Genomic DNA, 14995 nt, shown 5'->3' with positions numbered 1-14995 from the left:
AAAACTGCCTTTCCAAGATAAATAATTAAAATCTGGGCTGGAGGGATGCTGGCTGGTTGAAGTGCATACAAACTGGAATTTGGACCCACAGGAGCCACATAAATGCTTAGTTGGCATGGCAACCTCCCTGCAATTCCAGTGGCCCAGGAACAGACAAGAATCCCCAGGGCAAAATGGCTAGCGAGACTATCCATATTGGAGAGTTCTGGGTTCAATTGAGAAACCCTGCTATCTCATTGAAAAAGGAGAACAACAACAGGTCAACTTCAGGCCTCCGTCTGCACACGCACTCAAATGTACAGACACACACACACACACACACACACACACACACACACACACACACACGCATGCACACACGCACGCACATGCAAGTGAGCACACAAGGCCGCTCTCAGGCCTGTAGGAAATGGGACAAGGCAGCTCAGAAGCCCACCTCCCGCTCACAGGTAGGAAATGGCAGATGGAGCATCATGAACACGCCCATTTCGTGGGCGAATCTGATCTCTTTAAACTGTATCCAAGTTTGTCTTGCCTCCTCCGAGGCAATTATTTCATTCATTCTTTTCAGGAGACTGGTGGACTAACAGGAAGCAAAACCATATTTCCAGAAAAGGCCACATTGAGTCCTGAGCAAAAGTTCATACTCAAGCGTGGCCAGGACAGGGTGTGTCTACAAAGCCTCCTTAAGCGCAGAAGAACCCCCCAACACACCGCCACCGCCACCTGGCTGGTGCCACCCTGTCACTGGTGGAAGGCACTTGTCGGGGGTGTTAGGAGAAGCCCTTGCCGGGCCTGGGCCTCCCCGTGAGAACGCGCCAGCCGTGGCGCTCCCCAAGGGCTGGGGCCGCGCCGCCTCCCGGCCCCCGGGGTGCAGAGCCCCGGCCTGTGATCGCGCGCCAGGCAGCGGGCGGGCTCCCGCGCAGCCGGCCGGGGGCGGCGCCTGTGATCTGCAGCCAGGGCGCGCGCGCCGGCCGTCCCCGGGGCCCGCTGTGATCGCGCGCCAAGCGCAGCCCCGAGCCCGCGCGCGCGCGCTGCACGCAGCTCCCGCGCCAAGCGTCCCCAGACCCAGGGGTCGGGGAATCGGGTTCGAGCCGGCGAACTAGGTCTGGGGAGTCCTTCTGAAGCTTCGCACCCCACTCTTCACTATGAAGCACCTACCCACCCACCCCACCACCACCACCACCCCCCACACACACACCCGCAAAACCTTCCCTAATGCCCATTCTCTGCCGGATGGAAGCAGAAGGACGTCTGGCCCCAAGCAACGAAAAGAGGCTCTTGGAGATGCTTGTCATACACTCTTTAAAAAGAAGCGAAGGAGGTCGCATCTCCTCTGGGGTCCAGTTAGAGGAAGCCCTGCCCGGGTTGGTGGTGTGATTCTCGTGGTGATAATCAAACAGGTGTGAATAGTTTAGCATCAAAGACCCGTTTCTTTCTTGAATGGCTCCCTCTGCTGAGGGAAGGGAGACAAAAGCCTCCATTAGCATAGGGTGTGCAAAGCCACCTGTTCAAACGGCGCTGCCAATAGAGCAAGCCAGCCTTGGAAAGAAAAGAACCCCAGAGCAGTGCAAACACTTGCAGTGAAGTTGAAGGATTAGGCGGATCACAGTCGCAAGCTGGGAGGAGGTGTTCTCCGTTTGTAATAAAAGCTGGCGAGGTTATTTTTAGCAGCCTGTTTGGTTCCATTAGATGAGGAGATAGCAGCTTTCATAGGCTTGTCAAAATAAAAATATGAGAGAAAAACTTAGTCTGCCCTAACTAATCCGGCAAACGTTTCTCTTTGGAAATCCTGATTTCAGGTCCTGGGCGAGCAGATAGGATTCTGCCCAGAGACAATGGTTCAGCGCAGGCCAGGCCGTGTCTGCAATCGTCACTGCTGCTGCCTCCCATTCCAAGAAAACAAAACCACGATTTCATCAGCATCGATTTTTAATATTTTTGAAATGTTATTTTACATTTGTTTTGTGGCGCAAGAGAAGAGTGTGGGAAGGAGTGGGAGGCAGCCGAGGAAGGAGCCAAAAGAAACTTGACTTGGGGAGAGTGGGTGGGAGATCAAAGGACGGCAGTGGTGGCGGAGGGTGGAGGACCGGAGCCCAGGAGTGTGGGAACAGAGCACACTGGCACAGGGGTATGGCAGCAAGGAGGCTAGAACCAACCTGCGACCCTGACGAGAGGCCCCTGTCCTGAACCCTGCTCTTCAGAGGACCCCAGTTAGCTCTCCTGGAGTGAACTTTCGGAGAGGTCAGAGAACACAGCCATAGGGCTTAGTCTTTCTGGGCACTGGCTGTCCAAGTGTGGCCCACAAACCATGAGCCTTGCTTGGCAGCGTGGAAATACAAGCTCTCACGCCCTGCCCCAGAGCTTCAGCGTTTTAATACATCTGTCAGGTATGCAGGGGCACATTCAAGGTCCAGATGTGGTGATCTGAATCACTCAGGGTTTGCAGGAACGGAAAAGAGCCGGCCCAAAGGTGCCAGCCTCTTCAGAAACCTGTGTGGGCCTCTCTCCTGAGCCCATCCTTGGGAGGGTTCGGCATAAAGCAATACCAATAGTGTGAGTAACCCAGTGTCTGATCCATTTGTGACGCTGGAAGGAATGGCCAGCCTTTACTTGTGTGATTTGGACTGTCCTTGTATACACAAAGTCCTCCTGCCCAAGGCTGTGGGACTCTCACATGCCTCCCCAGTTCAGAGGAAAATGGCAAGCCCAAGAATTTAAAATTTTGAAAAGGAATTCTAAAATGGAATCAGGACTTCCAGACAGTAATGATGGAGTATCAAGGTGGGTGGTTAACACGTATTGGCTTCAACATTTCATTAATTTGGTTTATAGATTTACCTATTTAGACAGGTGATTGGTGGCTGACAATCACATTCTTGCCCTGGGCTAGAAAACATTAGGGCTGGGCACTGCAGGTAGCAGACAGTACCTACTTTAAAAGAGAGCACACAGCAAGAAAGAATCAATGTATGTAGCATTCTTTGATGTTTAAATGCACCCATCCTCTCTATTCAGTTCGCCAAAAGTTTAAACTACGTCTGATTTTCTTTCTTTTTCTTTTTCTTTTTTCTTTTTTTAATGCTGGTGACAGTTGTTTGCCCAAGAAGGATTAGCTTCAGGAACAAACAGAATTGAACTTGTTCCACTAACACTCAGTATGAAAGCCATTCATTTTTTTCAACCAACATTGATTATTCCTCCATTATGGTCCAGACACCATGTTTAGCCTGCCTCTGATGAGTGAGGCCTGGCTGCCCTCAAATCTCCTTGGCCACTTAAGCAGGCAAACCTATCTTTATCAAGCAGGCCTGCTTCTCCAAACTTCCTTCTATTGCAGATGATGGATTCCTCTCCAGATCCTCAAGATTCTTCAACAGTGCTCACCCAGTGTGGACTTGAGAGAGAAGTTGGATTAATAGACAAGATGGGCAGGTGGATAGTGTTTAAATTTGTGTATCTGGAAGCATAAGGTCCAGGCCAATGCAACTGCTTATGCCCTATCAATCTCCTTTAGGGCACTGGCAATTTCCTTATTGTGATTTGATATTATGAAATCTTGTTGTTGAGTAGTTTTATTGGTGATGTGTTATGTCAGGTCTCCCAAGGATGGCACCTATCATCACTTCTACCAGGAAGAAAGCATTTGATAAACTCTCTCACATTGAGGTGTTGGCAACTTTATGTTTTTGATATTCATAATAATTGTCTCTTATTTTGAAAAGGAACTCAGGGGCTGGAGAGATGGCTCGGTCATTAAGAGCACTTGCTGCTCTTCCAGAGACCGGAATTTGATCCCTGGCCCCCACATGGTGTCTCACAACCATTTGTAGCCCCAGTCCTAGGGGATGATGTCCTCTTCTGGCCTCCATGGGCACTGCACACATGTAGCATGCATGCCAGCAAAATGCTCATATACACAAAATAATAAGAATTTTAAAGGAACTCAAGAGTACAAGGCATTGACATGAATGGCCAGTGATGACTCCTCTAGCATCAGCATGGGATATATTTCATATTGAGTTCCCCGAGACCTCTTAAAACACAGTACATGGGCAGTTTTATGGTTTGCCAACCCAAAACTTAGCCCCTAAGAAAAGGCCCCTAGTAGCGATGAAATGAGTGAATGAATGTCTTTACTGGGAATGGTTGACTGCCATAAGGATCCTCTCAGAAGTGCTATTTTCATTCCAAAGGCCAGCCATCAGGAAATCCATTAAAGTGGGGTCCTGATATTCTAATTAGGAGAGGTGGGAATAAAAGCCAAAAAGAGAGCTAACCTTTATGTGACGATGGTGCCCAAAGTGAAGAAAGCTCCTTCCCCTCCCAGAGATGAAGCAAAGGCCAAGAAGGTCCAGGAGCTGGTGTGACAGGATTCTACAGAAAAGAGCACCTGCGTGTCAGCTGCTTGCAAAGCTGCCATGGCTCTGGGAATAGTCAAGGAAACCTGTCCCCAAAAGAAACAAGCTGGTTTACTGTTCCACTGCCAAGTTCTCCTGACCTCCAAGTCTACCATGAAGAAGGCAAAAGACAATACACTCTATGGGGTCAATTCCAACACTGCAGACCAATCAGACACATCGATGAAGGCAAGGTCAATGCCCCACTGACGGAGAGCAGGAAGCATGGGTTCCCCCTCCAGCTCCTGCTGTGGTGCGTTGGATGATGCTAACAAAATTGGCACCTCCTAAATGGAGCCTTGCTAGCTAAATATACATGTAAATTTTCACCATAAAGGGGAGGGGACCAAAGCTAGACAGAGAAATACTCACTACTCCAATTTCATCATTATACATGGTCTCTATGTATCAACTCTCCATACCCTACCCCATAAATATATTCATTTTAAAAGTCACAGTGCTGGGGTCCTTATCTAGAACACATGAGGCCCTAAGTTTGATTCCTAGCATTGTAAATATATAAATAAAAACAAATAAATGAGAAAGCAACAGATCCACGTAATCATTTTTTCAAAAGACAGAGGGTAACTGAGGGCGAATGTAATAAAAAATACATAATGTGTGTGTATAAAAATGTTATATTGGCCGGGTGGCGGTGGCACATGCCTTTAATCCCAGCATTCAGGAGCCAGAACCAGGTGGATCTCCATGAGTTCAAGGCCAGCCTGGTCTACAGAGTGAGATCCAGGACAGGTACCAAGACTACACAGAGAAACCCTGTCTCGAAAAACCAAAAAAAAAAAGAAAAGAAAATGTCATATTGAAGCCCATTATTATGCATAATTTAGTATATGCTGTTGAAAACACTAAATGTTTTTAAAGGGCTAAGTCTGTGGACAGCTGTCCTGTCTTCCCGCTGCAGCTGCCTTGAGGCTGGGGTGGCCTGTCCTCACTGTGCAGCCCAGTAGCTTGAGACTCGAAAATCCAAGTCCCACCAATATGAGTTTATTGTTTCACTTGCTTGTCTGCCCCCACACATGTAAATAAGGAGCTGGGCATTATTTTGATCTGGGGAAACACAATGTTTCCCAGGAAAACTTGCCTAGCCATTTCCCTTTGCCTGATAACTGATTTTAGGCACCTCCCCGGAAGACATGTGGCAACAAGTCCAGATACGTTGTGCAATTTAGAAGCCATTATTTCATCGATGACTGATAAGAAGTAGACCATTGTTGTGGCTACTTAGGTGTTGCACTAACACAAAACAGGTTGTGTTCACCCAATGGTAACTCTTTAGCAATGCTTGTAAAAAAGGTTTATTTCTAATTAGTGTTTGTGCACATATCTATGTGTCTGTATGTGTGTGCATGAGAGTGCAGTGCCTGCAGAGGCCAGAAGAGTGAATCGGATCCTGGCACAGTTGTAACTGGCTGGACATTTGTGTTGGGAACTGAACTCAGGTCCTCTGCAAGAGCAGTACATACTTTTAGCTGCTGAGCCATCTCTCTAGCCCAGATAGATCTATCTTTGTCATATTTATTTATTTATTTATTTATTTATTTATTTATGTATAAGCATATGTGGGCCCTCACATACTAAGGCCAGTATGTGGAGGTCACAGAACAACTTGGAGGGAAGCATTTCTGTCTTTCTACCTTCTGCAACTTTGCCAGCATGTTGTTGCTTTTTGTTTGTATGTTTGTTTGTTGTTTAGTTGGTTTTTGAGGTAGGGTCTCACTATGTACCCTTGGCTGGCCTAGAACTCATTACGCTGCACCCAATCTCATAGATATCTCCCTCCCTCTACTTTCTAGGTGCTGCAATGAGAAGCATGTGCCATCACATCAGCTCAATTCAACAGTGCTGATTTTGTTGTATTACTGTCAATAGACAGTCTTAGTCTGTGTCTTTATTGTTGTGAAGAGACGTCATGATCACAGCAACTTTTATAAAGAAAACATTTAATTGAGTGGTTCCGCTACAGTTTCAGAGGTTCAGTTCATTGTCATCAAGACGGGGAGCATGGTGGGTGCAGGCAGATGTGAAGCTGAAGGAACAGCTGAGAGTGCTACATCTTTCAGGCAACAGAAAGTCAACTGACTATCACACTCAGGGAAGCTTGAGCAAAAGAAACCTCAAAGCCCACCTCCACAGTGACACACTTCCTCCCACAAGGCCATATCTCCTGAAAGTGCCAGGGGCCATTATCTTTCAAACCACCACAGATACTATTTTCTGTTTCAATCCTTGCAAATTAGACAATATAGTTCCCTCATGTTTATCGTATTTGCTAACAAAACAATAAGGAAGACAATACTATTAAGACTATTAAGAAAAGTAACAACCAACATCCTTCAGATTTCACGAGGACTTTAAAGTAAGCAGAGATGTAAACCTCCATTTGTTAAATTAGACATGTCAGTATTTTTTCAATATGATTTCAAATCACCAAGGTGATCTGTCTTAGAAATTGTTTCTGTTTGGAATCGTGGAAGCCTGGACTCAGCCTCTCTCCACTGTGCTTACATACTGGCTTTGTTATAACATATAAAAGTAACAACAAAAGTGATGTCTCTGCCTTATACAGTCCACTGCCCGTAGAGTCTGGCAAGTTAGCCAGGTGTCTAAGAAAGGTGATGAAAAGAACTAGTTACTTTTCATATGCAGAAAGCACCTTTGTTGGGCTAAGAACCTGTAGCTAGACAGGTCATGGACCCTAGGGGAGAAGCTACTACTATTCTGCTGCTAAATAGATATAACATTAAACTGACTCCTAATGACTTATCATTATACCCAAAGATCAATGCAAATCTCAACCCACATCTGAGAAGCTTCTATTTGCAGTAAATGGTGATTAGCACAATGGCCCACAATTGGACAAGGCAGAGACTGCACAATGCACAGTTCTAAAGGGAACATATATACTGCACCGCTCACCCCCAGGCTCAGAGATCACTGGGAGAGGCAGTGGAAAGAGCGTAAGAGCTGAGGTGGTAGAGGACTACAAGGAAACGTCATCATCTGCACACATGAAATCACAGCAGTTGTGACAGCATGGACAAAACCTGAACAAAACCAAGCCAGACCAAATCCCAGCCAATCCCACCCCAAGCCATGGAGCTATTGGAAACTGTTAGCTGCTGAGTGTGGGGCAGACAGTGGTCGCTAAGAGAAGCTCATTATAAGTTGGCCATGTTCCAGTGCAAGGCCACACAACCAAGTCTATTCGGGGAGCACAAACTGGTCTTGAAAAGTATAAAAAAAAAAAAGGGGATAGATATATTCAAAACACATTGTATTAAACTCTCCAAGAGCTAATTTAAAAAGGCAAAGGTTGAAAGTGCACACCGAAGTAAACTTGATTGGCACAGCAGCAGGTAAAAGCATCTTTGCGTTGTGGAAACCATAGAACTTGCTGATAAAGTGAATTTGAACTGAGTCCCAGCACCTCGGGCTATCTGCAGTTGCATCTGGAGAGCAGCACTGGTTACTCTGTCCGCAGCGGTTATCACCAGACTACCATTCAGGGGCCTTCTGCTGATGGAATTGTTACTTACTAGTAAGTTACAGGACTACATGAGCTTTCAAGGTATTAAAAACTCCAAACTCCAAATCACTTGCTGAGCCAGATTTCCAGGAGTGGCCATGAGTGGTTTGGCTTGCATTCTGGGTAAGGTTCTGCCCTTGACACCGCATGTGTGCATACATGCATGCTTCACACAGGTATGCAGATTGAGCGATACTCTGTTGCCTTAAGCTACAGATGAGGGAGCAATTCAAACCCAACTCAACCCAATTAGAAGTTGCCTGATTTTTCCAGAACTCATATAGTCAGCTCTTGCTTCTGTAGGTGTGGGTTCTTCTTCACTCTGTGGCTGAGCTGTAGACAGCATTCACGTTTGCTTCTAACTTTGTGTTTTGAACAAAGAACGCAAGACAGTTTAGTGATACAGCTTCTGTGTCCTTCATCTGGATTCTCACTTAACATTTCTCTTCTACATTTGCCTTCTGTCCTGTTAATATTTTTATCCACAATCATATATGTGCTGTATATGTATATACTATGCATTTATAATGTGTATACTATGTATATGCACATATATACATAACTATGTTTGCTTAAACATTAGAGGGTAAGTTGCAGACGTCATAGGCCTCCACTGCTAAACACACCAGTGTGCATTTCCTAGAGCTATTTTCTTACACAGCATGTAATAAAAAGTAAATTCACGAGCTTTAACATGGGTAAACTTATTAGCAACTGTACATCTTTTACTCCAATGTCACCAGCTGTCACTACTGTCTTTGCTGCTGCTGTTTTTAATCCAGGATCACTGGGATTGCCATGTCCTTTAAGTTACTGCTTCCACTGGAACACGTCTGCAACCTCTAATGGCTGCCGACAGTTTTTAGGAGCACAGACCAGGTGACTTGTAGAATGTTCTCAGTTCTGGTTTGTTGGACAGCTGATGACCTCAGGTCATGCCTTCTGGCAGGTGTGTCACCGAAGTGAGATGGGCATAATCACAGCTCACACATCAAGAGACAAGGGGACTAGCTGGTCCCACTATGTTGACATCAGCTGCTTCCTTAGGCCAGACATGGTGCCTGGTTGGGAGGCATCTGCCAGATTTTGCTATGGTGAACATACAGTTCCTTCCTACTATGGGAAGACACATTCCATGCATGCATATTTATTGTTTCTACCCAAATATCCATTCTAGGTTCACTTAGCAAAACCAGTGTTGGAATTGTCTGAACGACTGGTGACAATGGTGTCTCCGTAGATACTTTTCTATCAATCCTTCTATACTTATTAGTTGTTATTCTATTACAAAGAGCTTTTACTCCCATCCGTCTGTTCATCTACCCACTTACCCATCTCCTCTCCCATCTAACTGGAATTAGTGTGGATACATGAATTATTTTTAATTGATTATTATAAACGAAAAGGTTTTGCATCCTTAACCTTCTGTGGCTTCCCTGCACCTTATTTAAAACACTCCCAACATGATCCAAACACCACCTCATATGGACTCATTTTAGTGTTGTCAAAGCAATCTGCAAAATTTAATTTAAAAAGTGTTTTTCTTGAGACTCTCTCCCCAAATAACTGTGATTAACTTCTGAATAAAACACTGTTTTTGCAATAATCAATTCCCTTTTACCTTGTGTGATGGATCATTGTGATTTATCTTGCTGGCTCCATGAAGATGGCTGCTAGGTGGAACACTGAGTTTAATCAGGACCTCAAAGAGGTGTTGGAACCCAGTCATCTGTCTTGATCCTGGCTCTTCTTAAAGAATGGTATTCCAGTGTTGACTCATACAGTGAACTAGGCCTACAGAACAGAGGTGGTAGTTTTGGTTTTTTTGTTTTAATTTTGTTATGTGTGTGTGAGTGTTCACATATACGTATGTGTACCATGTGGGTACCCGGATCCCAAAGAGGCCAGAAGAGAGCATCAGAACTTCTAGAGCTCTAGTTAAAGGTGGTTGTAAGCGGTCCAATGTGCTGGGAACTGAACCCAGGTCCTCTGCAAGAGCAGCCAGTGTTCTGAACCACTGAGCCATCTCTCCAGCTCCCATTAGCTGCTTTTGAATTCTGAATTCCGATCAGCATACTCATGGCTTTTAACACAACTGTTGTTTTAGTTTTTGAAGGAGATTACTTTCCTTAGAATATTGTCTAAAAGATGAAACCCCACTTAACCTAAAAATCTTTCTGGTTTTAAAGGAATACAGACGACCTTGTACATAAACCCTGATGCTCTCATGGTGTCTGCTGAGGTCTCAGCTATGTCTTCAGCCAAAACCATGCTGTCAACTCAAGAATATAATTAATGTAAACAGATGCGTAGGATTATACAGTTATTATTTCAATGTTAAAATCCTTAACCGACACTGAGAAGCACCTTAAGTTTTCTTTTCCGTTTGATACCGTTAACCGGTGGACAGTGGAGCATTTTCAAAGCCTGGGATCTAATTGTAAGTGTGACCATTGTGGTGGAACCTTTTCCAGGTTAGTGAAGATCCAGGGTTCATGGAGAGCTAACCTGGCACCTTAACCTAAAGCTGTGCTTTTCAGTGATCGGGACCAATAACGTATTTTACTTATATTATTATTATTAGTAGTAGTGCAGCAGTATTAATGTTAGTATTAGTATTATTTGAGTCAGGATCTCTCTGTGTAGCCCTGGCTGTCCTGGAACTCGCTCTGTAGACCAGGCTGACCTCAAACTCAGAGATCCACCTGCCTCTGTCTCCAAAGTGCTGTGATCAAAGGTATGCACCACCACTGCCCAGCTACTTGAATTATTTTAAATTTTGGATCCATTGTAAATTCACAGGTAGTCTACCAGGCATGGCTAGGATGTAGCTTATAAGATAGAAACCTCATCATGCAAGTTCAACACTCAAATTTGTCTCTAGATCCCTCACGATAGTTAATCATTTTAAAGATTTATGTGTGTGTATGTGTGTATTTTGCCTACATATATTTATGTGTGTCACATGCATGCCTGGTACCTGTGGAGCTCAGAAGAAGGCAATGGATGGACCTAGAGTTAGAGATGGCTGTGAGCCACCTGATGTGGGTGCTGGGAACCAAAGCAGGTCCTCTGCAAGGGCCACAGCTGTTCTTAAGCACTGAGCCTTCTCTCCAGCCCTGTAATGGTTAACTTTCTTTTTCCATCTTGGCATTTAATTTTTTAATTTTATTAACATTTTTTTCATTTATTTTACATACAACCAGTTTCCCCTCTGTCCCATTTACACACACACACACACACACACACACACACACACACACACACACACACCCGCCCCATCCACTCCTCCATCTCCATTCAGAAAGGGACAGGCCTCCCATGAGCTTGAACAAAGCATGGCACACCAAATTGAGATAGGACCAAGCTCCTCCCCCTGCATAAAGGCTGGACAAGATCATCCAGGATGGGGAACAGGTTCCCAAAAGCCAGCTAAGCACCAGGGACAGGTCCTGATCTCACTGCTAGGAGCCTTACAAAGAGACCAAGCTACACAACTGTCACACATATGCAGAGGGCATAGGTTGGTCTCATGCAGGCTCCCTCACTGTTGGTCCTGAGTCTACATGCTCCCATCAGTTCAGGTCAGCTGTCTTTGTGGGTTCCCCATCATGACCTTGACCCCATGGTTAATCTTGATTTTTAATTTGATCAGAGCTGTAATCAATGGATAGACACACTTCTGGGCAGGTCTAGGGGGGCATACCCAGAAAAGATAATTGAGGGCAGAAGAGTCTTCTCCAGAGTAGGCAGCACCCTGTGCAGCAGCCCAGATTCAGAGTCTGCAGGAGAAGCCTTGCCACATGCCTGCCTGCCTTTGCTGCCTGGGAGTGACTGCTTCTATCTTGGTTGCTGTTGCCACTTTTGCTGACATTAGACTCATGTGTTCAGGCTCCACTATGGACTGAAGACCAGTGCCCCTTCAGGATCCCTCCAGGACATTAGCTCCAAATTGAGATCGAAGAGCATCTCACTTTGTAGACTAAGCATGTGGACACTGATGGTTGACCCAACCTCTACAATGGAGGCCAATCTAATACCCACCTCCCCTTATAATATATACTCATTCCATTGCTTCTGTTCTTCTAGAGAACCCTTACTAATATACAACAAGGGATCTGTTGATCATGAGTTTGGATGCCCTGGCAATATCGAAGGCTGAAAAGTTTCTACACACCTATCACAGACTGTCTATACTATGTGGACTGTCTACAGGTGAAGTTTTGAGTGTCACTACTGCTGAGTAATTTACATTCCATCTTTATAATTGTCCTCTGAGAAAAGCACTATCCTTGTTCCAGTTTTACAGAAATGGAAAGTATGCATGGTTTCCCAAGTTCAAGAGTACACAGTTAGCAGGTAGAACTCAGATTCAAACTCAGGCCTCCAACACACAGGGGTGTTGGATTTGGAGCCAGGAAGCCTGACTTTCTAGCTCATGTTCCTCATGTACTTGCTTCATTTTCACTATGTGGAGTAAGTTCAGCCAGAAACATGAGATCAGGACCTCCCTCTTCAGTTTCCCAGGCTACCTTCATCCACACCTATCTTGGAGGAAAAGAGAAACGTCTTCTTACACAAGGGTAACACAATTACCTCTGAATTCTATCTTTTGTGTATCCCTGGGTGCTCTTAGTCCATCAGTCATCTCAACCAAAGACAAATATTTAAGGGCAGGAATTAGGTCCATTCTAAAGGTGAAGAAGCTGAAAATATTCAGAGACATAAACAGGTGGCTAAGGTATATGGCCACCAGGTGACCATGCCTCATCTTTTCAAGGACAGTCCCAGTTCATGGTCCTGGTACCTTGGCTAGAATAAGGAGCACTTCCCTCATTCAGTTTCTGAAGCCTCCCACTCTGAGTTGTAAATTCTTCTGTTACTAGAGTGACATAGGTAGAATTGGTACCCAGATCTGCGTTACTCACCTCAAAAACAGGAGTCTGTTACCATGGGCTACCCCTTAAAACTCAGAATTATGAAGTTCAGGAGCCAACCATTGCTATCCATTCAGCAAACAGTTGTCATCTTGTGGTTCTGGGGCACAGCTACATGCAATGACTGATGAAGGCATAAAGGTCCAGCTATTTCACACCTCAAGATAACCCTTGTAGACCGTTTTAGCTTTGCCATGTCTCATGATGTGTGTGTGTGTTGGGAAGGTCATCCAGATAAGCCTCCAGCTCAGTTTCACCCTCTGGCCAATCATGAGTCTTCTCTCTTGACACTACAAGTGTGGATCCTACCGGCATGTCTGCCTATACCAATAAGCATCCGGAATACTAAAAATCCATCTTACTCTTTATTCTACAAGCCAACCTGCAACCTGGACCCAAAGAACTGGTATTCAGGGAGGATTTTTATTAGGAAATTATATGCATACCCCAAATCCTGATTTCTACACATCCTAGAAGATGAAAAGTTGGAAACAGGAATTCTGCATGTAGATGTGATCAGCTTCTGGGTTAAAAATCTTAGGCTAATGGGGTTAGTGTGACCTTTCAAATGCATACACCGCATCAGTTAGGGCAAATGCAGACCTTGGCTTCTCAAGCACCAAGAGCTGCAAGTGCTTTGCTTGCTCCAGGCTACAAGATAAGCCTAGAACAGGCACGCATCTTAAGAACTCAGGAGAAATAACTTCCCAGCTGTGGATGATTCACTTTTACTGCACTCAGGCATGTCTCTGTCAGAGACTCAGGGTTGAAGTTAAGATTCTAAAAGATAACAGCAAGCACAACTTTGCACACTCAGTTGTGGGGTATTGCGTATTAAAAGCACAGAAAACATGAAAAGCCTTGTGAGCACTATTCTAAACACTACTCAGACCAACCCCCCCCCCCCCCCACACACACACACGGTGGGTGGGAGGCTTAAGTACTCTAAAAGGCCCCTTTATTTATTATTATGTGTTGGATCCCCTGGAACTGTAATTGCCGATGACTGTGAGCTGCCATGTAGGGCTGGGAGGTGAACCCAGGTCCCCTGGGAGAGCAGCCAGTGTTAGTACTAACCACTGAGCCCTCTCTCCAGCCCCTAAGACTTCCATTGTATCTCACCTAATTGCCAACAGCTTCGGCTTCCTAAAGGAAGTGCCACTAAGACTCTGTACACTACAGTTTAGTTACAACCATATTTGAATTCTGTATAAATGGAATCCTAAGTCTTTCGGGTCAGACATTTTTGAAATGAGATCATGTTTGTAAAATTCATGTGTTGTGTCTGTACTTTGTTTTCATTGCTGTATTCTAGCACCCGCTCCTTCGACCAATGATGGGAATTTCCGTCATTTCCAGGTTGAAATACTTGGAATTATGTTCCCAACGATATCCTACATACTTCTTAGGGCACATGAGCACACACTGGAGAGGGAACAAACTACAGGGCCTATAGCTTTAGCAAATGTCTTCAAGATACCTTTCTAAAATGTTCACTCACTTGTGCGTGTGTTACGTGTGCGTCTATGTCTGTGTACACGCAATATGGAGGTCAAGGGTCAACTTCTGGGAATTGGTTCTCTCCTTTCACCATGTGGGTTCCAGGAACCAAACTCAAGTTGTCAGGCCTGGTGGCAAGTGCCACCACCCTCTGAGCCGTCTCACTGGCCCGAAGTGTGTTTGTTTTTAACAAATAGGTTCATGTCGTATTACAGCATTCCTGTTGCTTCACTGATATTTAACTGCTGATCGTCTCCGGGTTTTACCTCACCCCACCCGACTGTGGTGTTAAACTGTCTTTTCTCAGCAAGAGCGAGCCCTTTTCCAATCCCTGGCCATTTGGACATTCTCGTCAGTGAAGCACCTATTTATACCTCTTCCTCAACTCTAACTGGACCCTGAGCTTTTCCTAAGGAGCCTTATGAGCTAAAGGCTCCAGGGCATCAGTTCTGAGACCTTTAGTCTCCTGAAACGTAATAATGTTAAGGCCTCATAAATCAGATTACTGCTCATTTCCACACCCTGATCTCCACAGCACCGGTCTGGTTCTAGTAGATCTGATGTTGCTTTCCCAAGTTCCTAGGTGAAGTTGCTGCAGGAGGTTACGCTCA

Source organism: Peromyscus californicus, unplaced genomic scaffold (genome assembly GCF_007827085.1).
Source record: "Peromyscus californicus insignis strain IS unplaced genomic scaffold, ASM782708v3 Scaffold_12__1_contigs__length_115047231, whole genome shotgun sequence".
Lineage (NCBI taxonomy): Eukaryota > Metazoa > Chordata > Mammalia > Rodentia > Cricetidae > Peromyscus > Peromyscus californicus.
The sequence above is the reverse complement of the archived record's forward strand: the minus strand, read 5'-3'. Positions refer to the sequence as shown.